The sequence below is a fragment of the Lithobates pipiens genome, unplaced genomic scaffold (assembly GCF_037356315.1).
Source record: "Lithobates pipiens isolate NorthernLeopardFrog02 unplaced genomic scaffold, aLitPip1_a1.2 Scaffold_25, whole genome shotgun sequence".
NCBI lineage: Eukaryota > Metazoa > Chordata > Amphibia > Anura > Ranidae > Lithobates > Lithobates pipiens.
The window spans coordinates 170,388,326-170,413,008 of record NW_027507787.1 but is presented as its reverse complement, the minus strand read 5'-3'; the positions used below and the strand labels follow the sequence as shown (position 1 = coordinate 170,413,008).

The following is a 24,683-nucleotide window of genomic DNA, read 5'->3' as shown; positions in this document are numbered from 1 at the left end:
CGGTATATATATATATATATATATATATATATATATATATATATATATATATATATATACAGTATATATATATTGCAAATGTAACGTTCTGCTGCTGCAATGGTAACTCTAAAGCCAACCATACACAAATCGAATTTCACAAATTGGAGCCGTGTGTGGCCCTGCCAACACTACCTGGCTCAATCTTCGATGGAAGAAAGTCGGCTGAACAGCCAATGAGCAAAATCATGTGATTTTTTTACTTGTACAGTGCGATTAAGGAGAGTGATAAAATGTTATGGGGTCCCAGTGCAAAATCCACTATGGACCCACCCATCTCTGTAAACTCTATTTCAAAGTCAATACCTCTAGTGCTATGGAATACTAATTGTCAGGTTTTCAAGCTTTTATATTGTCCAACGCTATTGTTACCTACATAGATTGCACATCATTATGTAACCAGACTCCTTTGGACTTTTGGGCCCCATAGCAGTTGCACGGTCTGCTATTGGTGTAGAGCTGTTTATCAGCCTTGATCAATGCAGGTTCAACATATATAAAACAATTGTTTATACAGTGCCTTGTGAAAGTATTCGGCCCCCTTGAACTTTTCAACCTTTTGCCACATTTCAGGCTTCAAACATAAAGATGTAAAATTTTAATTTTTTTGTGAAGAATCACCAACAAGTGGGACACAATTGTGAAGTGGAACGAAATCTATTGGATATTTTAAACTTTTTTAGCAAATAAAAAACTGAAAAGTGGTGCGTGCAAAATTATTCGGCCCCTTTACTTTCAGTGCAGCAAACTCACTCCAGAAGTTCAGCAAGGATCTCTGAATGATCCAATGTTGTCCTAAATGACTGATGGTGATAAATAGAATCCACCTGTGTGTAATCAAGTCTCTGTATAAATGCACCTGCTCTGTGTTAGTCTCAGGGTTCTGTTGAAAGCGCAGAGAGCATCATGAAGACCAAGGAACACACCAGGCAGGTTCGTAATACTGTTGTGGAGAAGTTTAAAGCCGGATTTGGTTACAAAAAGATTTCCCAAGCTTTAAACATCCCAAGGAGCACTGTGCAAGCGATCATTTTGAAATGGAAGGAGTATCAGACCACGGCAAATTTACCAAGACCTGGCCGTCCCTCTAAACTTTCAGCTCAGACAAGGAGAAGACTGATCAGAGATGCAGCCAAGAGGCCCATGATCACTCTGGATGAACTGCAGAGAACTACAGCTGAGGTGGGAGAGTCTGTCCATAGGACAACAATCAGTCGTACACTGCACAAATCTGGCCTTTATGGAAGAGTGGCAAGAAGAAATCTTTTCTCAAAGATATCCATAAAAAGTCTCGTCTAAAGTTTGCCACAAGCCACCTGGGTGACACACCAAACATGTGGAAGAAGGTGCTTTGGTCAGATGAAACCAAAATCCAACTTTTTGCCCACAATGCAAAACTATATGTTTGGCGTAAAAGCAACACAGCTCATCACCCTCAACTCACCATCCCCACTGTCAAACATGGTGGTGGCAGCATCATGGTTTGGGCCTGCTTTTCTTCAGCAGGGACAGGGAAGATGGTTAAAATTGAGGGGAAGATGGATGCAGCCAAATACAGGACCATTCTGGATGAAAACCTGTTGGAGTCTGCAAAAGACCTGAAACTGGGACAGAGATTTATCTTCCAACAAGGCAATGATCCCAAACATACAGCAAAATCTACAAAGGAATGGTTCACAAATAAACATATCCATTTGTTAGAATGGCCAAGTCAAAGTCCAGACCTGAATCCAATCGAGAATCTGTGGAAAGAGCTGAAAACTGCTGTTCACAAACGCTCTCCATCCAACCTCACTGAGCTCGAGCTGTTTTGCAAGGAAGAATGGGCAAGAATTTCAGTCTCTCGATGTGAAAAACTGATAGAGACATACCCCAAGCGACTTGCAGCTGTAATCACAGCAAAAGGTGGCTCTACAAAGTATTAACACAAGGGGCCGAATAATTTAGCACGCCCCACTTTTCATTTTTTTATTAGTTAAAAAAGTTTCAAAAATCCAATAGATTTCGTTCCACTTCACAATTGTGTCCCACTTGTTGGTGATTCTTCACAAAAAATAAAAATGTTATATCTTTATGTTTGAAGCCTGAAATGTGGCAAAAGGTTGAAAAGTTCAAGGGGGCCAAATACTTTCGCAAGGCACTGTACTACACTTGTGTTATGTGTTGCGTAAAAAATTGAATTTGTCAGCATTCCTGTTCAAGAGACACGTCACAGCATGTCAATGTGCCGGAGCATATCACAACACACTGGTACATGTAGCTTAAAGTTGAGGTGATATTAAACCTTTTTTTTTTATTAAAATAAGAAATGTGTCTATACTTACCTGCTCTGTGCAATGCTTTTGCACAGAGTAGCCATGATCCTCTTCTACTGGGGTCCCCCTCCAGAGCTCTAGGCCCCTTCTCTTCAGCAGGTGACCCTCGCCCCCCATAAATCCGCTTTTCATAGGGACGCCTGTGCATGCTCGCTCCTGAGCCACCCTATGGACACATAGTGGGTGGCTTGGACCCACTCCCGTGTCACAGTATTTGATTGACAGCAGCGGGCAGGGCTGTCTTTAAGGCAGGGGAAAAAGGGGCAGCTGCCCTGGGCCCTGTCATTGTTGTGGGGCCCAAAGCAGCTGCCTCATACTTGCCAACTATCTCAGTTTAAATTCCCTTGTCCCTCAAGGTTTTAGTCCTGTGATGTGTCCCGATATCTCAGTGTGAAGTGTTGGTACTAATGCTGCCCAGCTCTGCCCTATTGTGTACAGAGGACTCACCTGCAGACCTGTGTTTACATGTAAATAACCTGCATTGATATATAAATAGCGGCGGCATTACTAAGCAAATAGCTGTGGCCGTCAGCATTGATATGTAAATAAAGGCGGCATTCATATGTACAGTATAAGTATATCATGCCCCCCTGCAGTGAGGAGATGATGTGCTGTAACCTAGCAACCAATCAGTGAGCAGCATTACTGTACAGTAATCTCTAGCAACCAGTCACTAAGCAGTAATGATATGTTGTAACCACTGGCAACCAATTGCTGCTTGATATGATACAGTAAACTGATTTTAAGTCTAGCTGCTATTTATTGTATGTCTCAGAGCTGTTGGAGAGTGAAAATGGGGGGGCAAGAACATTTTTTGCCCAGGGTCCAATCAATATTAAAGACTGCCCTTGCAGCAGGAGCTGACCAATCTGTCCATTGATGAAAGAGACAATGGCAAAAGCCACGGCTCTCATGCACAACGATGGATCGGATGGGTTTAGGTAAGGAAAGGGTGGGGGGTCTGGGGGGAGCATCAGCACAGAAGGTTTTTTACCTTAATGCATAGAAAAACCTTAAAGCTGAATTCCTCACCTCAGCAAAAAAAATAATATTCAGTAGCTACACATACTGTAGCTGCTGACTTTTAATATTTGGACACTTACCTGACCTGAAATCCAGTAATGTCGGCCCTTCAGCTGATGTTTTTTCCATCTGCTCTCGGGTGCTGCTGCTGCCGCCATTGATAGCCTTTTGGCTTCAAAGCCAGTTCCCTACTATGCATGCTCGAATCGCGCTGCACTTTCTGAATGGGCCGGCGAGGGAAGGAGGAGGGGGGCCACGGTGAGATCTCTTGGAAGTGGGGACAGATACCTGTCAAAAACAGGTACCCCCTCCCCCCTGAAACAGCCAAATGTGGCACTTAAGGGGGGGAGTTTGATAAGCGTAACTTCCACTTTTGGGTGGAACTCCACTTTAAGGCTTTAAAGCCCCTTTAATAAAGGAGAAGAAAGCAAACAGCGTGATGCACTTTTTTTTACAAAGCATCACACTGCAGCTACAGAAGCACACCAGCTCCCTTTTTATATGGAGCATCATGCACATGGGTCCATAGATATGCCCTTGGGGCAGCTTAGTGGTTAGCACTTCTGATTTTCACTGGGATCATTGGATCAAATCCCAACCAAGAAAATATCTACTGGAGTTTGTGTGTTCTCCGTGTGCTTGCATAGGTTTCTTCTTTGGTACTCAAACCCTGGACAGAGCTGTTTTTGATATGTGGACTGTGACTGACAGCTCAGCTTAATTTTTCTGTGCTGTGCGAAAGGCAAGATGGAGGCACCCAACGGGAGAATAACTGGGTATCTGGAGTCTGGAGATAGTTTTTGTTCACTGAATATATACTGTGCAAGTGAAAAGTTTAAATTTGGCAGCAAAGTCCATAAACACTGCAAAGTAAAGGGTTGCTTGAGGCAGATAGAAAGAGCCACTGTAGGGGCTAATCCACTCCGCTTCTATTGTATAATCCACAAATCTCCACATATTGCAAAAACATGCACAAGCAAGCTTGTAAAAGTCATGTGAAAGTTCCATAAAAAATTTCTTAAGGCTCCGTTCACACCTATGCGAATTAGATGCAGCTTACACCGCATCCAATTCACGGGACATTTTAAAATACATTCATTTGAATGCATCTGGTTCACATATGTGCATTGCATTCGTGTGCGTTTTCTGGGCAGTGCGAATTACCAGCATATTATCTTCTATGGGAACGCATCTGATTTGCAGATGCATTCCGTTCTGAACACGAATTCTCTCCTTCTCCTCACTACACCTCCCCCCTCTCCCTGCTCACTGATCCGCAGCTACAACGGAGAGGAAACGATGAACAGCTGTTTTTCCTCTTCGCAGAGAAAACGGAGCTTCAATTCACACCGCACATGTATGAAACCCAGCCTTAAGGCCTTCTTGTAGCTAAGTAAGGGCAACAATTCAAACACCACCTGGGTATGTCAGGGGCAGGAAGGAGGAACTATCCGACGCAGCATACCCAATGTCCCTACAAGATAAGAGTGTACACAAAGAAAAAAAACTTCCTACAATCTTATACTGTAAACCTGTTATTAATCCAGTAATAGCATACCTGCTACTTTGAAAAACTAGAGCGAACAATGGGACTTTATATGAGGCTTTATATATACATACACCTCCATCCCCGATATATTGAAAAAAAAAAAAAAAAGGAGGAATGGTGGGACTTTATATGAAGTATGTCACTATATTAATTGAACCACTCGATTTACATATTATTCCATTTATTAATACAAGCCATGCATACAATAGGTAAATAGTAAATTATAAATTAATAAATAATTCAGCTAAAGAATCATAATCATAATATATAATTGATTCAATAAAATATATAATAATCTCCTAAAAAAATTATATTAATTATAAATTGATAATTATAAATGCATAAAAAATGAATACTTCATAGTATAACATAGAGAGTTCAATATGATATGCATAGCACTCGACCTCAGTATATAGACCTGAATTGTAATGGTAACAACATATAGACCTCAGTAATAGATAGGTTCGTTAAAAATAATGAATTTTAAATAATAAATAAATAAAAAACACTATGACAACGCATCAAAGGTAAGCTCTACGCGTTTCGTGGTTATATACCACTCATCAGGAGCAGATGCAGAAAATGGGGGAATCTATAATGAGATAAAAAAGCCAAATAAGTAAGAGGTATATGAATAATATATAATATAATATAACTATATGAAAAGGGGGGAGCAAGGGGGACATAAATGGTCCCAAACATTCTCACCTATCCATAATATATAGGTACATTTGTTTGTAGAAACTAAAGGCGAGAACCATTATAGAGCATGTTGTCCCCGGAAGCTGAGATGGAAAACCTCGAAGTACATGACAAACACCAGTAACCAGGAAACAAAAAATTATATGTAGAGAATTCAGTGACATCAGTGAGGTGTGTGATGGGTGGTGAAGTCGATCCATATTAAAACAACTTCCCAGAAATATCTGTGGGGATTAGAAAAAATAATAATTATATAAAAGAATAAAAAATATATAAAAAAAATATATAAAAATATATATATAGTATATAATCTATTCCCACAGTTGAGAGGTTTAATAAGGACTTGTAGAGATAGAAAGAGTAAGACAGAATGCTAAGGTGAATAAAATAAGGAAAATTGTTGGATGAGAATATGTGGAGTTAAAATGTGCCAAAAGAATGTGCTGAGATGTAATTACCTTAAATTAAATGAGTGGAAAGAGACAAACCAGGTCGTGCAGCAGTATGTGAGGTAGATATAGCCGGCTGGAAGAAAGTCGGCAGGGGGAGGCCGTGCAGTGTGTATAATAGCCGTGCATCGGGGGTGACCATCAACGCCACGCGGCGCAGTGAGAGGAGACGGCGCCCCACCCGAGTACAAAACGCTCGGCGTCTAGCACTCCCGTCCCCCACATGAAATGCGCAGGAATGAAATACACATCGGCTTTACGGCGTCGTAATGACGTCATCCGCTCGAGTGTAGGCGTGGCGTCGTCCCGCCGCGAGCATCCCGCCCGCCCCTCCAAAGGGGGGGAAGGGGGAGGTCCCGGTGCGGGACGCAGCTTCCGGGGATTTTCAACATGGCCAAAGCCTAACCCCAGCTGCCAAAGCTGATCCCCCGCAATAAAGAGCTAAAAGTGTACCGAACAATAGGTCACAGATTATAATAAAAAGTAACATATAATAATTTTGTGACATGCTTCCATCCCTATTAAATTGAAAAACTAGAGCGAACAATGGGACTTTATATGAGGCGGTATACTATATATACATACACCTCCATCCCCGATATATTGAAAAAAAGAAAAAAAGGAGGAATGGTGGGACTTTATATGAAGCATGTCACTATATTAATTGAACCACTCGATTTACATATTATTCCATTTATTAATACAAGCCATGCATACAATAGGTAAATAGTACATTATAAATTAATAAACAATTCAGCTAAAGAATCATAATCATAATATATAATTGATTCAATAAAATATATAATAATCTCATAAAAAATTATATTAATTATAAATTGATAATTATAAATCCATAAAAAATGAATACTTCATAGTATAACATAGAGAGTTCAATATGATATGCATAGCACTCGACCTCAGTATATAGACCTGAATTGTAATGGTAACAGCATATAGACCTCAGTAATAGATAGGTTCATTAAAAATAATACATTTTAAATAATAAATAAATAAAAACACTGTGACAACGCATCAAAGGTAAGCTCTACACGTTTAGTGGTTATATACCACTCATCAGGAGCAGATGCAGAAAATGGGGGTATCTATAATGAGATAAAAAAGCCAAATAAGTAAGAGGTATATGAATAATATATAATATAATATAATATAACTATATGAAAAGGGTGGAGCAAGGGGGACATAAATGGTCCCAAACATTCTCACCTATCCATAATATATAGGTACATTTGTTTGTAGAAACTAAAGGCGAGAACCATTATAGAGCATGTTGTCCCCGGAAGCTGAGATGGAAAACCTCGAAGTACACGGCAAACACCAGTAACCAGGAAACAAAAAATTATATGTAGAGAATTCAGAGACATCAGTGAGGTGTGTGATGGGTGGTGAAGTCAATCCATATTAAAACAACTTCCCAGAAATATCTGTGGGGATTAGAAAAAATAATAATAATATACAAGAATAAAAAATATATAAAAAAATATATAAAAAATATATATATGGTATATAATCTATTCCCACAGTTGAGAGGTTTAATAAGGACTTGTAGAGATATAAAGAGTTAGGCCGCGTACACACGGGCGGACTGTTCGCCCAACCTTGTTCGGCAAACAGTTTCATCAAACAGTCCGCTCAAAATTTGCATGAGCGGACTTGCCCACACACGAGCGGACTGTTTGACGAACAAGGTTGGGCAAACAGTTCGCTCAACTTTTGAAATGAACGGACTCGCCCACGTAAGGAGGAGGCAAATCCGCCCATTTCGAGCGCGTGTACAGGTAGGCGGGGCCCGCGAAGGAGACGTCGCGGGCTCCGCCGCCTGGAATGGGCTTAAAGGGGAACCCCAACGCCGAAAAAAATCGGCGTGGGGGTTCCCCCCAAGTCCACACCAGACCCTTGTCCGAGCACGCTACCCGGCCGGCCAGGAAAGGGGGGCGAGCGAGCGCGCCCCCCCTCCTTAGCCGTACCAGGCCGCGTGCCCTCAACATGGGGGGTGCCTTGGGGAAGGGGGGGCCGCGCGGCCCCCCCACCCCAAAGCACCTTGTCCCCATGTTGATGAGGACAAGGGCCTCTTCCCGACAACCCTGGCCGTTGGTTGTCGGGGTCTGCGGGCGGGGGGCTTATCGGAATCCGGGAGCCCCCTTTAAGAAGGGGGCCCCCGGATACCGGCCCCCCACCCTATGTGAATGAGTATGGGGTACAATGTACCCCTACCCATTTACCTGTGAAATAAAGTACAAATAAAAACACAACACAGGGGAAAAAAATATTTTATTGCACAGCCGGGGGTCTTCCGTCTTCGGGGGTCTTCTCGCCGGACTCCTCCGCTATGTGTGTGTAGCTCTTTTGCCAGCGGAGGAGTCCGGCTTTCTTCCTCCCCGCCGCCGGCCTCTTCTCCCGACTTCGGGGGTCTTGTCCCCCTCTTCGGTTCTTCTGCCGGGCCACCGCGCCTGGTCCGGTGGCCCGGTCTTCTGTCGCCGTCTTCCGTTCTTCTGTCGCCGCCTTCGGTTCTTCTGCCGGGCCACCGCGCCTTCTTGTAGCTCTTTTACAGGCGGTGGCCCGGTCTTCTGTCGCCGCTGTCGCCGCTGTCGCCTTCCGTTCTTCTTCTTGTTCTTCTTGTTCTTCTCCAGGAGATGTTGACACGTCGCTCCCTCCGGCCGGAATGCCAGAGCCGCCCTGCGCTGTGACTTATATAGTGACAATGGGGCGGTGTCACATGGTATATGTCACATGGGTTGGTCACATGGTGACCCCGCCCCCTTACGATGTCATAGTCCCCATGTGACATCAACCCATGTGACCAACCCATGTGACATATACCATGTGACACCGCCCCATTGTCACTATATAAGTCACAGCGCAGGGCGGCTCTGGCATTCCGGCCGGAGGGAGCGACGTGTCAACATCTCCTGGAGAAGAACAAGAAGAACAAGAAGAAGAACGGAAGGCGACAGCGGCGACAGCGGCGACAGAAGACCGGGCCACCGCCTGTAAAAGAGCTACAAGAAGGCGCGGTGGCCCGGCAGAAGAACCGAAGGCGGCGACAGAAGAACGGAAGACGGCGACAGAAGACCGGGCCACAGGACCAGGCGCGGTGGCCCGGCAGAAGAACCGAAGAGGGGGACAAGACCCCCGAAGTCGGGAGAAGAGGCCGGCGGCGGGGAGGAAGAAAGCCGGACTCCTCCGCTGACAAAAGAGCTACACACACATAGCGGAGGAGTCCGGCGAGAAGACCCCCGAAGACGGAAGACCCCCGGCTGTGCAATAAAATATTTTTTTCCCCTGTGTTGTGTTTTTATTTGTACTTTATTTCACAGGTGAATGGGTAGGGGTACATTGTACCCCATACTCATTCACATAGGGTGGGGGGCCGGTATCCGGGGGCCCCCTTCTTAAAGGGAGCTCCCGGATTCCGATAAGCCCCCCGCCCGCAGACCCCGACAACCAACGGCCAGGGTTGTCGGGAAGAGGCCCTTGTCCTCATCAACACGGGGACAAGGTGCTTTGGGGTGGGGGGGGGCCGCGCGGCCCCCCCTTCCCCAAGGCACCCCCCCATGTTGAGGGCACGCGGCCTGGTACGGCTCAGGAGGGGGGGCGCGCTCGCTCGCCCCCCTTTCCTGGCCGGCCGGGTAGCGTGCTCGGACAAGGGTCTGGTGTGGACTTTGGGGGAACCCCCACGCCGATTTTTTTCGGCGTTGGTGTTCCCCTTTAAGCCCATTCCAGGCGGCGGAGCCCGCGACGTCTCCTTCGCGGGCCCCGCCTACCTGTACACGCGCTCGAAATGGGCGGACTTTCCGAGCGGGAACAGTCCGCTCATTTCGAAAGTACAGCGGACAGGCCCACACACGGGCGGACTGTTCGCTCAAACACAGTTTCAGCGGACAGTTTTTCGGAATTTCCGAAAGACCTTGTCCGTCCAACTGTCCGCTGAAACTGTCCGCTGAAAGCCCACACACGAGCGGACTGTCCGCCCAAACACTGTTCAGCGGACAAGGTTGGGCGAACAGTCCGCCCGTGTGTACGCGGCCTAAGACAGAATGCTAAGGTGAATAAAATAAGGAAAATTGTTGGATGAGAATGAGAGTAGGGGGAGCATACTAGCGCCCCCTACATATGGGAATAGGGACAAGGGAATTTCAGTTAGATTTTATAACAGTAATTAATTGGTCACTTACCTGGTCACCTGATCAATCCTCCAGAATATTCTACAGTTACATCAGGTGATCCAACGAACCTATGAAAATAAACAGAAGGTTATAAAAGGAAAACAACCAATGAATTTCTTCAGAACGACGGTTGCAGCAGAAGAAAAAGGCGCCCCTACGTCGTTCTCTTACCTGCCTTGCATTCTTTGCTGCGTCAGCTAATGGAGAGGGCCTCTGCTCCGGATGGTGATGCCTGGATGAAGTTCTGTTTGTCTTCCGGCCCATCTACGGCTTCTTCACCTCCTTTGTCTACCCCTTTCCAGGCTGTAGTTCCAGGTCTTCCTCCTTCTTCATCCGCTCTGCCCTCCGCAGTTCTGATGCGATTATGCGATTCTGCTTGTCCTCAGGTCAGTCTTCAGCTTTTTCTCCGGCGTTGCCTCCTCCCTTCCATGCCATAATTCCGGGCCTTTCTCCTGTTTCCTCGGCTCTCCCCTCCGCCGTTCCGCCGCCATCTTTTTAAATTTCAGAGGATACAGTTGCTCAGCTGTCCTCTCTTCCTTCACAGTCCCTTCCTCCTATGGCTCCTCCTCCTGTGCATCAAATTATTCCCCCCTCCGGAAACTCAGAAGCTGGCTTCTTGGTTCCTCTGCCAATGAGTGATTCCTCCACTGCAGCGTCATCTGTTGCTAGGCAGACTTCGGAAAGCGATGCTGGAGCATGCGCAGTTGCCACTGGACGTCCACAGAGGAATAGACAGAGGCCGGTTCGCTGGATCGAATCCAGGTACCAGCCTGTGAAGAAGAAAGCAAAAGTTAAAGGTAACAATAATAGCTCCCAATTTCATTGTAATTCTTCTTTTAATAATGACTTTTATATGCATTCTTTGAGAGTAAATGAGAAAGTTGCTGAAGGGATGGAAAATGTTATTTCGTCAGCTGTTCAGCTTACTAATAATTCATTCGCTGATAAAGATGATTTATTGCCGTCTGCTAATCTAAATGGTACTACACCTTTACCGAATAATTCTGTGCATAATGTTCCATCTCCTTCATTTTGCAATATATTGCCTTCTGTTTCTTTACCCTTACCTGATACTTTATCTGCTGTTTCTCATTCCACTCCTTCTGTTACAGAATCGCATAACTTATTAGCAAATTCTGCTTCGCTTGCTGATGTACAGCCAGGAAGTTCTGCACAAGTTTCGTCTTTGACGACTGCATCTTCTCAGGCTGGTGTGCAGCCTGGGGATAGAGGTGAGTCTGAACAATTACGTTCGTTGTTGTCTTCGTTTAATTCCTTTACGGATTATTTCAAGCGTTGCATTAACAATTTATCGGTTAATTCTGACTCTCCATTGTTGCAAGCTTGGAAGGATGTTGCTCCACCTATTTCAAATGTTATGCATTCAGAAGTTTTGCCTTCAGCGTTTTCTGCGCCGGCTATTACTCAGTTATCGGTTCCTTCAATCCCTGAGAGTTGCTTTAAAGAAGCATTGGTTTGCGAGTTGTCACCTCTTGGTTTTCATTTGTCAGCAACTGGTAAGGAGAAAATCTGGAAAGGTGATTATGTTGATATTCTTTCCCTTCTCCCTTCTTTTAAAGAGAACCGTTTAGAAAAGAAAGAATCTGAAGATGACAGACGCAAATCGGCTCCTCGTTCTTTTAATAACTGGCTTCAAGCCTTTTGCATTTTTGCGAGCGTTATGGGTGAAAAACACCCTGAATTGTGTTGTGGAATGTTTCCACATGTTGAGATTATTCTTGAAGCTTTTAAAAAATGTTCTGGTCTTGCATGGTTCTATTATGATGAATCGTGCCGTCAAAAGTTGGCAATCCATAAAAATTTGAAATGGGGTTCCAAGGATGTTGGTTTGTGGCTCAATCTCTTGATTCCTAAGAAACAATTGCTTCCTTCTCCATCTTTGCAACCGGCTCCTTTCAGGAGAGGTCTCTGTTTCGGATTTAATGAAGGACAATGTAAATGGCCTAATTCTTGCCGTTACAAACACGAATGTGCCATATGTTCTGGTAATCACCCGTCTTTTCGTTGTTTTAAAAAATCGGCTACTAATGTCCCATCTAATGTGCGGGATAATTTTCGTACTGGCGGCAACTCCAGTGAAGCTAGTCGAAATGTTGCCATTTCTGCAAATTTGGCCAGATCGTCTGACAGCGGATCTCATAATTTATGGTTTTTCACACTGTTTTCGATTGCCAATTTTTGATGGCTCAGGTTGCATCTGTCATGAAAATCTTCCTTCTGTCAAGCGTTTTCAAGGGGTAGTTGCGGAAAAAATAAGTAAAGAAGTCCGCGAAGGCCGTGTGGCAGTGCCGTTTTCTTCCCCGCCTTTTATGAATTTTAGAGTGTCCCCTCTTGGTTTAATACATAAAAAAGATAAGGGTAGTTTTCGTTTGATACATCATCTTTCGTACCCTCTGGGCACTTCGTTGAATGTTAGTATTGATCCTCTTGATAGTTCTGTTACGTATTCTTCATTTGACGATGCGGTTTCTAGGATTCGTCTGTTTGGTCAATCCGCTTTGCTAGCAAAGGCGGACATCAAGTCAGCTTTTCGTTTACTGCCTATTCATCGCTCTGCATACAGCTCCTTGGGTTTTTGCTTTGAGGGTGCGTTTTATTTCGATAAAAGCCTTCCGATGGGTTGTTCATTGTCTTGTAAATATTTTGAAGCTTTTGCTTCTTTCCTTGAATGGGCGGTTTCGTTTCAAGCTAATTCCACTAATATTATTCATTACTTGGACGATTTTTTATTTTTTGGTCCCGCTGATTCTTTACTTTGTTTTTATTTGTTTAGTGAATTCCATGTTTTATGTGCACGTTTTGGTATTCCCCTGGCGATGGAAAAGACTGTGTGGCCCACTACCTGTCTGGAATTTTTGGGGATTACTATTGATACTTTTTTGATGGAATGTCGCCTCCCTTCTGAAAAACTTGTTAAGTTGCGTCAGTTGGTTTCCTTGGTTGTATCTAAACGAAAGGTCACAGTGAAAACGTTGCAATCTCTGTTGGGAATGCTTGCCTTCGACCACTCGCATAATTCCTATGGGTCGTGTTTTTTTCTAAAAGGCTCTACAAAGTCTTAGCGGATTATAAGTTGCCGTTTCATTTTGTTCGTCTCTCCTCTGAGCTGATCTCGGATCTATTGGTTTGGGATCGATTTTTATCTACCTATAATGGTTGTTCAATTTGGCAAGCCCCGTTTTGTGACTCTTCAGCTATTTCACTATGTACTGATGCGGCTGGTTCGATTGGTTACGGCGCATTTTGGCGGGGTCACTGGTCTATGGCTTTTTGGCCTACTTCTTGGGTCGAGCAGGGTCTTACCAAAAATATAGTTTTGCTTGAAATTTTTCCTATTTTGGTGGCCCTTGATCTTTGGGGCGATCGACTTAGGAATTGTCGCATTCTCTTTCACTCTGATAACAAGGGCGTTGAATATACAGTAAATTGTTTGACATCTAAATCGTTTCCAGTGTTAGCAGTTTTGAGGAAGTTAGTTTTTTATTGTTTGCATTTCAATTTATGGATTAAGGTCAAGTATATTCCAGGTAATATTAATTTAATTGCTGATTCTTTGTCACGTTTTCAGCTCGATCGATTTCGCAGTTTGGTACCCGAAGCGGATCCAATTGGTTGTCCTGCCCGGAAGCGTTGTGGTCAGTGGTTTGCCCTCCGTAGTTTCGTTCATTACCAATTCTTTGGCACCTTCCACGCGGGCGCAATACAACGCCACATGGTCACTTTGGTGTTCCTTTTTAAACTCTAAACTCATTGATGTGAATCAATTTTCTGAAGCCTTGGTTTTAGCCTTTGTTGAATTTATGATGCTTCATTCTTATTCATATTCTCATATCGTTAAAATTTTAGCAGGCGTTTCCTTTTTTAATAAGATGAGAGGGTGGCCTCCTTGCACTCATTATTTTTCAGTCGTTCAGGCTCTTAAAGGATATCGCAAGTTGCACTTCCGAGTTGATGATAGAGTTCCTATTACTTTGATCATTTTGCAACGTCTCTTGGTTGCGTCCTCTGTCATTTGTTTTTCGGATTATGAATCCATTCTTCTGCAAGTTTCCTTTTGCCTTTGTTTTTTCGGTGCATTTCGCATTTCCGAATTGTTGCCTAAATCTTCTTCTGCTTCAGGAGGTTTGTTGTTGTCCGATGTTTTTATGAAGGAGGATCACGTAAAAATTTTATTACGCTTCAGCAAAACTGACCAGTTGGGGAAGGGTCGCTGGATTGTAATTCATAAAATGAGCGATTCCCCTCTTTGCGTCTTCTCTTTGTTGTCTAAATTTTTATTGTTACGTCCACTACACGGTAGCCTTCTTTTGGTACATGCTTCTGGCATCCCACTTACACAATACCAGTTCAGGGTTATTTTGAAAAAATGCCTGATATTTTTGGGATTGCAGCATTTGAAAATCACCACCCATTCCTTTCGCATCGGAGCGGCAACTGAAGCAGCTGCGCTGGGTTTTTCTTCCACTGAAATTAAAAGTTTGGGTGGTTGGCAGTCTAACTGTTTCAAATCTTATGTGAGACCTAATTTATGTTTTTCTGCTTTGTAGGGGCTCCTTGTATGGTGTGGATAATCGGACATTCGTTCGTTTTCTGGGCTGAAACCAGAGCTTCATTGCGCTACTACGGCCTCAACCTAGGTCTTGATGATTCCTCCTATAAAGTACTTTGGTTTGGATGCAGAGGAATGTCGTGGTTTGAACTTCAGTCATCGATTCGTGCTCGGCTTTCTTCTCACCCTCAACCTTCTATTATTATTTTACATGTAGCTGGTAATGATTTAGGTTTTGTTAAACTTTAGATCTGGTTGCGCAAATGAAAACAGATCTTACTCATCTTCACGATATTCTGCCATCGTCTGTTTTAGTTTTTTCTGAAATTATCCCTCGGTTAAAATGGTTGGTTGATCCAACGCATTTCTTTTTGGAAAAAATTTGTAGACGTGTAAATAGATTTCTTGAGAAATTTATGCCTTTGATAAATGGACTGTCCTTCCGTCATGTCGATTTGGAGGGTGGTTTGCCTGGTTTATATCGTTCAGATCAGGTGCATTTATCTGATATTAGCAATGATATTTTAAATTTGGATTTTATTGCTTGTATTGAATTGGCCGTGGCCCGGGTGGGGTGCCAGGCTCCTTGAGTTTAAGGAGCCTGGCGTGTGGTATAGTGTTTTGTTATTACTTTATGGGTTCGAGCTTTCAAAGCTGAACCTTTTTTGGTATTTTATAATCTAAAGATGATTATAAAGGTTATATCGTCAATGTGTGCATATTTTCAATGTTAAGTTGGCTAATATGTATATCGTCATGCCAATAAAATAAAGGGCCGCGGCCATTCATACCACAGATGTGAGTTATTAGCTTTATTTTATTTAAAGTCATTAAGAAATTAAATTTGTCCTCTAGTCCCATGAGAGTAGGGGGAGCATACTAGCGCCCCCTACATATGGGAATAGGGACAAGGGAATTTCAGTTAGATTTTATAACGGTAATTAATTGGTTACTTACCTGGTCACCTGATCAATCCTCCAGAATATTCTACAGTTACATCAGGTGATCCAACGAACCTATGAAAATAAACAGAGGGTTATAAAAGGAAAACAACCAACGAATTTCTTCAGAACGACGGTTGCAGCAGAAGAAAAAGGCGCCCACCCTCCCCTCCCAATGTCGCGGTCCTTCCCTTCCCTCCCCCGTTTTTACTTGGTAGCCATCTTTTAATTTTCGTTGTTGGTATAGTGTTTTGTTATTACTTTATGGGTTCGAGCTTTCAAAGCTGAACCTTTTTTGGTATTTTATAATCTAAAGATGATTATAAAGGTTATATCATCAATGTGTGCATATTTTCAATGTTAAGTTGGCTAATATGTATATCGTCATGCCAATAAAATAAAGGGCCGCGGCCATTCATACCACAGATGTGAGTTATTAGCTTTATTTTATTTAAAGTCATTAAGAAATTAAATTTGTCCTCTAGTCCCATATGTGGAGTTAAAATGTGCCAAAAGAATGTGCTGAGATGTAATTACCTTAAATTAAATGAGTGGAAAGAGACAAACCAGGTCGTACAGCAGTATGTGAGGTAGATATAGCCGGCTGGAAGAAAGTCGGCAGGGGGGGGCCGTGCAGTGTGTATAATAGCCGTGCATTGGGGGTGACCATCAACGCCACGCAGCGCAGTGAGAGGAGACGGCGCCACCACCCAAGTACAAACCGCTCGGCGTCTGGCACTCCCGTCCCCCACATGAAATGCGCAGGAATGAAATACACTTCGGAGTGACGGCGTCGTAATGACGTCATCCGCTCGAGTGTAGGCGTGGCGTCGTCCCGCCGCGAGCATCCCGCCCGCCCCTCCAAAGGGAGGGAAGGGGGAGGTCCCGGTGCGGGACGCAGCTTCCGGGGATTTTCAACATGGCCAAAGCCTAACCCCAGCTGCCAAAGCTGATCCCCAGCAATAAAGAGCTAAAAGTGTACTGAACAATAGGTCACAGATTATAATAAACATATAATAATTTTGTGACATGCTTCCATCCCTATTAAATTGAAAAACTAGAGCGAACAATGGGACTTTATATGAGGCGGTATACTATATATACATACACCTCCATCCCCGATATATTGAAAAAAAGAAAAAAAGGAGGAATGGTGGGACTTTATATGAAGCATGTCACTATATTAATTGAACCACTCGATTTACATATTATTCCATTTATTAATACAAGCCATGCATACAATAGGTAAATAGTACATTATAAATTAATAAACAATTCAGCTAAAGAATCATAATCATAATATATAATTGATTCAATAAAATATATAATAATCTCATAAAAAATTATATTAATTATAAATTGATAATTATAAATCCATAAAAAATGAATACTTCATAGTATAACATAGAGAGTTCAATATGATATGCATAGCACTCGACCTCAGTATATAGACCTGAATTGTAATGGTAAATGCATATAGACCTCAGTAATAGATAGGTTAATTAAAAATAATGAATTTTAAATAATAAATAAATAAAAACACTGTGACAACGCATCAAAGGTAAGCTCTACGCGTTTCGTGGTTATATACCACTCATCAGCAGCAGATGCAGAAAATGGGGGTATCTATAATGAGATAAAAAAGCCAAATAAGTATGAGGTATATGAATAATATATAATATAATATAACTATATGAAAAGGGGGGAGCAAGGGGGACATAAATGGTCCCAAACATTCTCACCTATCCATAATATATAGGTACATTTGTTTGTAGAAACTAAAGGCGAGAACCATTATAGAGCATGTTGTCCCCGGAAGCTGAGATGGAAAACCTCGAAGTACACGGCAAACACCAGTAACCAGGAAACAAAAAATTATATGTAGAGAATTCAGTGACATCAGTGAGGTGTGTGATGGGTGGTGAAGTCGACCCATATTAAAACAACTTCCCAGAAATATCTGTGGGGATTAGAAAAAATAATAATAATATACAAGAATAAAAAATATATAAAAAAATATATAAAAAATATATATATAGTATATAATCTATTCCCACAGTTGAGAGGTTTAATAAGGACTTGTAGAGATATAAAGAGTAAGACAGAATGCTAAGGTGAATAAAATAAGGAAAATTGTTGGATGAGAATATGTGGAGTTAAAATGTGCCAAAAGAATGTGCTGAGATGTAATTACCTTAAATTAAATGAGTGGAAAGAGACAAACCAGGTCGTGCAGCAGTATGTGAGGTAGATATAGCCGGCTGGAAGAAAGTCGGCAGCGGGAGGCCGTGCAGGGTGTATAATAGCCGTGCATTGGGGGTGACCATCAACGCCACGTGGCGCAGTGAGAGGAGACGGCGCCCCACCCGAGTACAAAACGCTCGGCATCTAGCACTCCCGTCCCCCACATGAAATGCGCAGGAATGAAATACACATCGGCTTTACGGCGTCGTAATGAAGTCATCCGCTCGAGTGTAGGCGTGGCGTCATCCCGCCGCGAGCATCCCGCCCACCCCTCCAAAGGGAGGGAAGGGGGAGGTCCCGGTGCGGGACGCAGCTTCCGGGGATTTTCAACATGGCCAAAGCCTAACCCCAGCTGCCAAAGCTGATCCCCCGCAATAAAGAGCTAAAAGTGTACTGAACAATAGGTCACAGATTATAATAAACATATAATAATTTTGTGACATGCTTCCATCCCTATTAAATTGAAAAACTAGAGCGAACAATGGGACTTTATATGAGGCGGTATACTATATATACATACACCTCCATCCCCGATATATTGAAAAAAAGAAAAAAAGGAGGAATGGTGGGACTTTATATGAAGCATGTCACTATATTAATTGAACCACTCGATTTACAAATTATTCCATTTATTAATACAAGCCATGCATACAATAGGTAAATAGTACATTATAAATTAATAAAAAATTCAGCTAAAGAATCACAATCATAATATATAATTGATTCAATAAAATATATAATAATCTCATAAAAAATTATATTAATTATAAATTGATAATTATAAATCCATAAAAAATGAATACTTCATAGTATAACATAGAGAGTTCAATATGATATGCATAGCACTCGACCTCAGTATATAGACCTGAATTGTAATGGTAACAGCATATAGACCTCAGTAATAGATAGGTTCATTAAAAATAATGAATTTTAAATAATAAATAAATAAAAACACTGTGACAACGCATCAAAGGTAAGCTCTACGCGTTTCGTGGTTATATACCACTCATTAGGAGCAGATGCAGAAAATGGGGGTATCTATAATGAGATAAAAAAGCCAAATAAGTAAGAGGTATATGAATAATATATAATATAATATAACTATATGAAAAGGGGGGAGCAAAGGGGACATAAATGGTCCCAAACATTCTCACCTATCCATAATATATAGGTACATTTGTTTGTAGAAACTAAAGGCGAGAACCATTATAGAGCATGTTGTCCCCGAAGCTGAGATGGAAAACCTCGAAGTACACGGCAAACACCAGTAACCAGGAAACAAAAAATTATATGTAGAGAATTCAGAGACATCAGTGAGGTGTGTGATGGGTGGTGAAGTCAATCCATATTAAAACAACTTCCCAGAAATATCTGTGGGGATTAGAAAAAATAATAATAATATACAAGAATAAAAAATATATAAAAAAATATATAAAAAATATATATATGGTATATAATCTATTCCCACAGTTGAGAGGTTTAATAAGGACTTGTAGAGATATAAAGAGTAAGACAGAATGCTAAGGTGAATAAAATAAGGAAAATTGTTGGATGAGAATATGTGGAGTTAAAATGTGCCAAAAGAATGTGCTGAGATGTAATTACCTTAAATTAAATGAGTGGAAAGAGACAAACCAGGTCGTGCAGCAGTATGTGAGGTAGATATAGCCGGCTGGAAGAAAATCGGCAGCGGGAGGCCGTGCAGTGTGTATAATAGCCGTGCATTGGGGGTGACCATCAACGCCACGCGGCGCAGTGAGAGGAGACGGCGCCCCACCCGAGTACAAAACGCTCGGCGTCTAGCACTCCCGTCCCCCACATGAAATGCGCAGGAATGAAATACACATCGGCTTTACGGCGTCGTAATGACGTCATCCGCTCGAGTGTAGACGTGGCGTCGTCCCGCCGCGAGCATCCCACCCACCCCTCCAAAGGGAGGGAAGGGGAGGTCCCGGTGTGGGACGCAGCTTCCGGGGATTTTCAACATGGCCAAAGCCTAACCCAAGCTGCCAAAGCTGATCCCCCGCAATAAAGAGCTAAAAGTGTACTGAACAATAGGTCACAGATTATAATAAACATATAATAATTTTGTGACATGCTTCCATCCCTATTAAATTGAAAAACTAGAGCGAACAATGGGACTTTATATGAGGCGGTAAACTATATATACATACACCTCCATCCCCGATATATTGAAAAAAAGAAAAAAAGGAGGAATGGTGGGACTTTATATGAAGCATGTCACTATATTAATTGAACCACTCGATTTACAAATTATTCCATTTATTAATACAAGCCATGCATACAATAGGTAAATAGTACATTATAAATTAATAAACAATTCAGCTAAAGAATCATAATCATAATATATAATTGATTCAATAAAATATATAATAATCTCATAAAAAATTATATTAATTATAAATTGATAATTATAAATCCATAAAAAATGAATACTTCATAGTATAACATAGAGAGTTCAATATGATATGCATAGCACTCGACCTCAGTATATAGACCTGAATTGTAATGGTAACAGCATATAGACCTCAGTAATAGATAGGTTCATTAAAAATAATGAATTTTAAATAATAAATAAATAAAAACACTGTGACAACGCATCAAAGGTAAGCTCTACGCGTTTCGTGGTTATATACCACTCATTAGGAGCAGATGCAGAAAATGGGGGTATCTATAATGAGATAAAAAAGCCAAATAAGTAAGAGGTATATGAATAATATATAATATAATATAACTATATGAAAAGGGGGGAGCAAAGGGGACATAAATGGTCCCAAACATTCTCACCTATCCATAATATATAGGTACATTTGTTTGTAGAAACTAAAGGCGAGAACCATTATAGAGCATGTTGTCCCCGAAGCTGAGATGGAAAACCTCGAAGTACACGGCAAACACCAGTAACCAGGAAACAAAAAATTATATGTAGAGAATTCAGAGACATCAGTGAGGTGTGTGATGGGTGGTGAAGTCAATCCATATTAAAACAACTTCCCAGAAATATCTGTGGGGATTAGAAAAAATAATAATAATATACAAGAATAAAAAATATATAAAAAAATATATAAAAAATATATATATGGTATATAATCTATTCCCACAGTTGAGAGGTTTAATAAGGACTTGTAGAGATATAAAGAGTAAGACAGAATGCTAAGGTGAATAAAATAAGGAAAATTGTTGGATGAGAATATGTGGAGTTAAAATGTGCCAAAAGAATGTGCTGAGATGTAATTACCTTAAATTAAATGAGTGGAAAGAGACAAACCAGGTCGTACAGCAGTATGTGAGGTAGATATAGCCGGCTGGAAGAAAGTCGGCAGCGGGAGGCCGTGCAGTGTGTATAATAGCCGTGCATTGGGGGTGACCATCAACGCCACGCGGCGCAGTGAGAGGAGACGGCGCCCCACCCGAGTACAAAACGCTCGGCGTCTAGCACTCCCGTCCCCCACATGAAATGCGCAGGAATGAAATACACTTCGGCGTGACGGCGTCGTAATGACGTCATCCGCTCGAGTGTAGGCGTGGCGTCGTCCCGCCGCGAGCATCCCGCCCACCCCTCCAAAGGGAGGGAAGGGGGAGGTCCCAGTGCGGGACGCAGCTTCCGGGGATTTTCAACATGGCCAAAGCCTAACCCCAGCTGCCAAAGCTGATCCCCCGCAATAAAGAGCTAAAAGTGTACTGAACAATAGGTCACAGATTATAATAAACATATAATAATTTTGTGACATGCTTCCATCCCTATTAAATTGAAAAACTAGAGCGAACAATGGGACTTTATATGAGGCGGTATACTATATATACATACACCTTCATCCCCGATATTTTGAAAAAAAGAAAAAAAGGAGGAATGGTGGGATTTTATATGAAGCATGTCACTATATTAATTAAACCACTCTATTTACATATTATTCCATTTATTAATACAAGCCATGCATACAATAGGTAAATAGTACATTATAAATTAATAAACAATTCAGCTAAAGAATCATAATCATCATATATAATTGATTTAATAAAATATATAATAATCTCATAAAAAATTATATTAATTATAAATTGATAATTATAAATCCATGAAAAATGAATACTTCATAGTATAACATAGAGAGTTCAATATGATATGCATAGCACTCGACCTCAGTATATAGACCTGAATTGTAATGGTAACAGCATATAGACCTCAGTAATAGATAGGTTCATTAAAAATAATGAATTTTAAATAATAAATAAATAAAAACACTGTGACAACGCATCAAAGGTAAGCTCTACGCGTTTAGTGGTTATATACCACTCATCAGGAGCAGATGCAGAAAATGGGGGTATCTATAATGAGATAAAAAAGCCAAATAAGTAAGAGGTATATGAATAATATATAATATAATATAACTATATGAAAAGGGGGGAGCAAGGGGGACATAAATGGTCCCAAACATTCTCACCTATCCATAATATATAGGTACAATTGTTTGTAGAAACTAAAGGCGAGAACCATTATAGAGCATGTTGTCCCCGGAAGCTGAGATGGAAAACCTCAAAGTACACGGCAAACACCAGTAACCAGGAAACAAAAAATTATATGTAGAGAATTCAGAGACATCAGTGAGGTGTGTGATGGGTGGTGAAGTCAATCCATATTAAAACAACTTCCCAGAAATATCTGTGGGGATTAGAAAAAATAATAATAATATACAAGAATAAAAAATATATAAAAAAATATATATATGGTATATAATCTATTCCCACAGTTGAGAGGTTTAATAAGGACTTGTAGAGATATAAAGAGTAAGACAGAATGCTAAGGTGAATAAAATAAGGAAAATTGTTGGATGAGAATATGTGGAGTTAAAATGTGCCAAAAGAATGTGCTGAGATGTAATTACCTTAAATTAAATGAGTGGAAAGAGACAAACCAGGTCGTACAGCAGTATGTGAGGTAGATATAGCCGGCTGGAAGAAAGTCGGCAGGGGGGGGCCGTGCAGTGTGTATAATAGCCGTGCATCGGGGGTGACCATCAACGCCACGCAGCGCAGTGAGAGGAGACGGCGCCACCACCCGAGTACAAACCGCTCGGCGTCTGGCACTCCCGTCCCCCACATGAAATGCGCAGGAATGAAATACACTTCGGCGTGACGGCGTCGTAATGACGTCATCCGCTCGAGTGTAGGCGTGGCGTCGTCCCGCCGCGAGCATCCCGCCCGCCCCTCCAAAGGGAGGGAAGGGGGAGGTCCCGGTGCGGGACGCAGCTTCCGGGGATTTTCAACATGGCCAAAGCCTAACCCCAGCTGCCAAAGCTGATCCCCCGCAATAAAGAGCTAAAAGTGTACCGAACAATAGGTCACAGATTATAATAAACATATAATAATTTTGTGACATGCTTCCATCCCTATTAAATTGAAAAACTAGAGCGAACAATGGGACTTTATATGAGGCGGTATACTATATATACATACACCTCCATCCCCGACATATTGAAAAAAAGAAAAAAAGGAGGAATGGTGGGACTTTATATGAAGCATGTCACTATATTAATTGAACCACTCGATTTACATATTATTCCATTTATTAATACAAGCCATGCATACAATAGGTAAATAGTACATTATAAATTAATAAACAATTCAGCTAAAGAATCATAATATATAATTGATTCAATAAAATATATAATAGACTCATAAAAAATTATATTAATTATAAATTGATAATTATAAATCCATAAAAAATGAATACTTCATAGTATAACATAGAGAGTTCAATATGATATGCATAGCACTCGACCTCAGTATATAGACCTGAATTGTAATGGTAACAGCATATAGACCTCAGTAATAGATAGGTTCATTAAAAATAATGAATTTTAAATAATAAATAAATAAAAACACTGTGACAACGCATCAAAGGTAAGCTCTACGCGTTTAGTGGTTATATACCACTCATCAGGAGCAGATGCAGAAAATGGGGGTATCTATAATGAGATAAAAAAGCCAAATAAGTAAGAGGTATATGAATAATATATAATATAATATAACTATATGAAAAGGGGGGAGCAAAGGGGACATAAATGGTCCCAAACATTCTCACCTATCCATAATATATAGGTACATTTGTTTGTAGAAACTAAAGGCGAGAACCATTATAGAGCATGTTGTCCCCGAATCTGAGATGGCAAACCTCGAAGTACACGGTAAACACCAGTAACCAGGAAACAAAAAATTATATGTAGAGAATTCAGAGACATCAGTGAGGTGTGTGATGGGTGGTGAAGTCAATCCATATTAAAACAACTTCCCAGAAATATCTGTGGGGATTAGAAAAAATAATAATAATATACAAGAATAAAAAATATATAAAAAAATATATAAAAAATATATATATGGTATATAATCTATTCCCACAGTTGAGAGGTTTAATAAGGACTTGTAGAGATATAAAGAGTAAGACAGAATGCTAAGGTGAATAAAATAAGGAAAATTGTTGGATGAGAATATGTGGAGTTAAAATGTGCCAAAAGAATGTGCTGAGATGTAATTACCTTAAATTAAATGAGTGGAAAGAGACAAACCAGGTCGTGCAGCAGTATGTGAGGTAGATATAGCCGGCTGGAAGAAAGTCGGCAGCGGGAGGCCGTGCAGTGTGTATAATAGC

The 24,683-nt window shown here is 41.3% G+C and overlaps 1 long non-coding RNA gene across 1 annotated transcript; it reads right to left on the bottom strand.

Annotated features, from left to right (window-relative positions):
- Nucleotides 1-10,267: 10,267 nt before the first annotated feature.
- Nucleotides 10,268-15,844, bottom strand: LOC143929954 (uncharacterized). Its single transcript, XR_013262669.1, has 3 exons — nucleotides 15,789-15,844; nucleotides 10,433-11,031; nucleotides 10,268-10,329 (listed from the first exon to the last, which is right to left on the bottom strand). It is a non-coding gene; the product is annotated as an uncharacterized LOC143929954 (long non-coding RNA).
- Nucleotides 15,845-24,683: the final 8,839 nt, after the last annotated feature.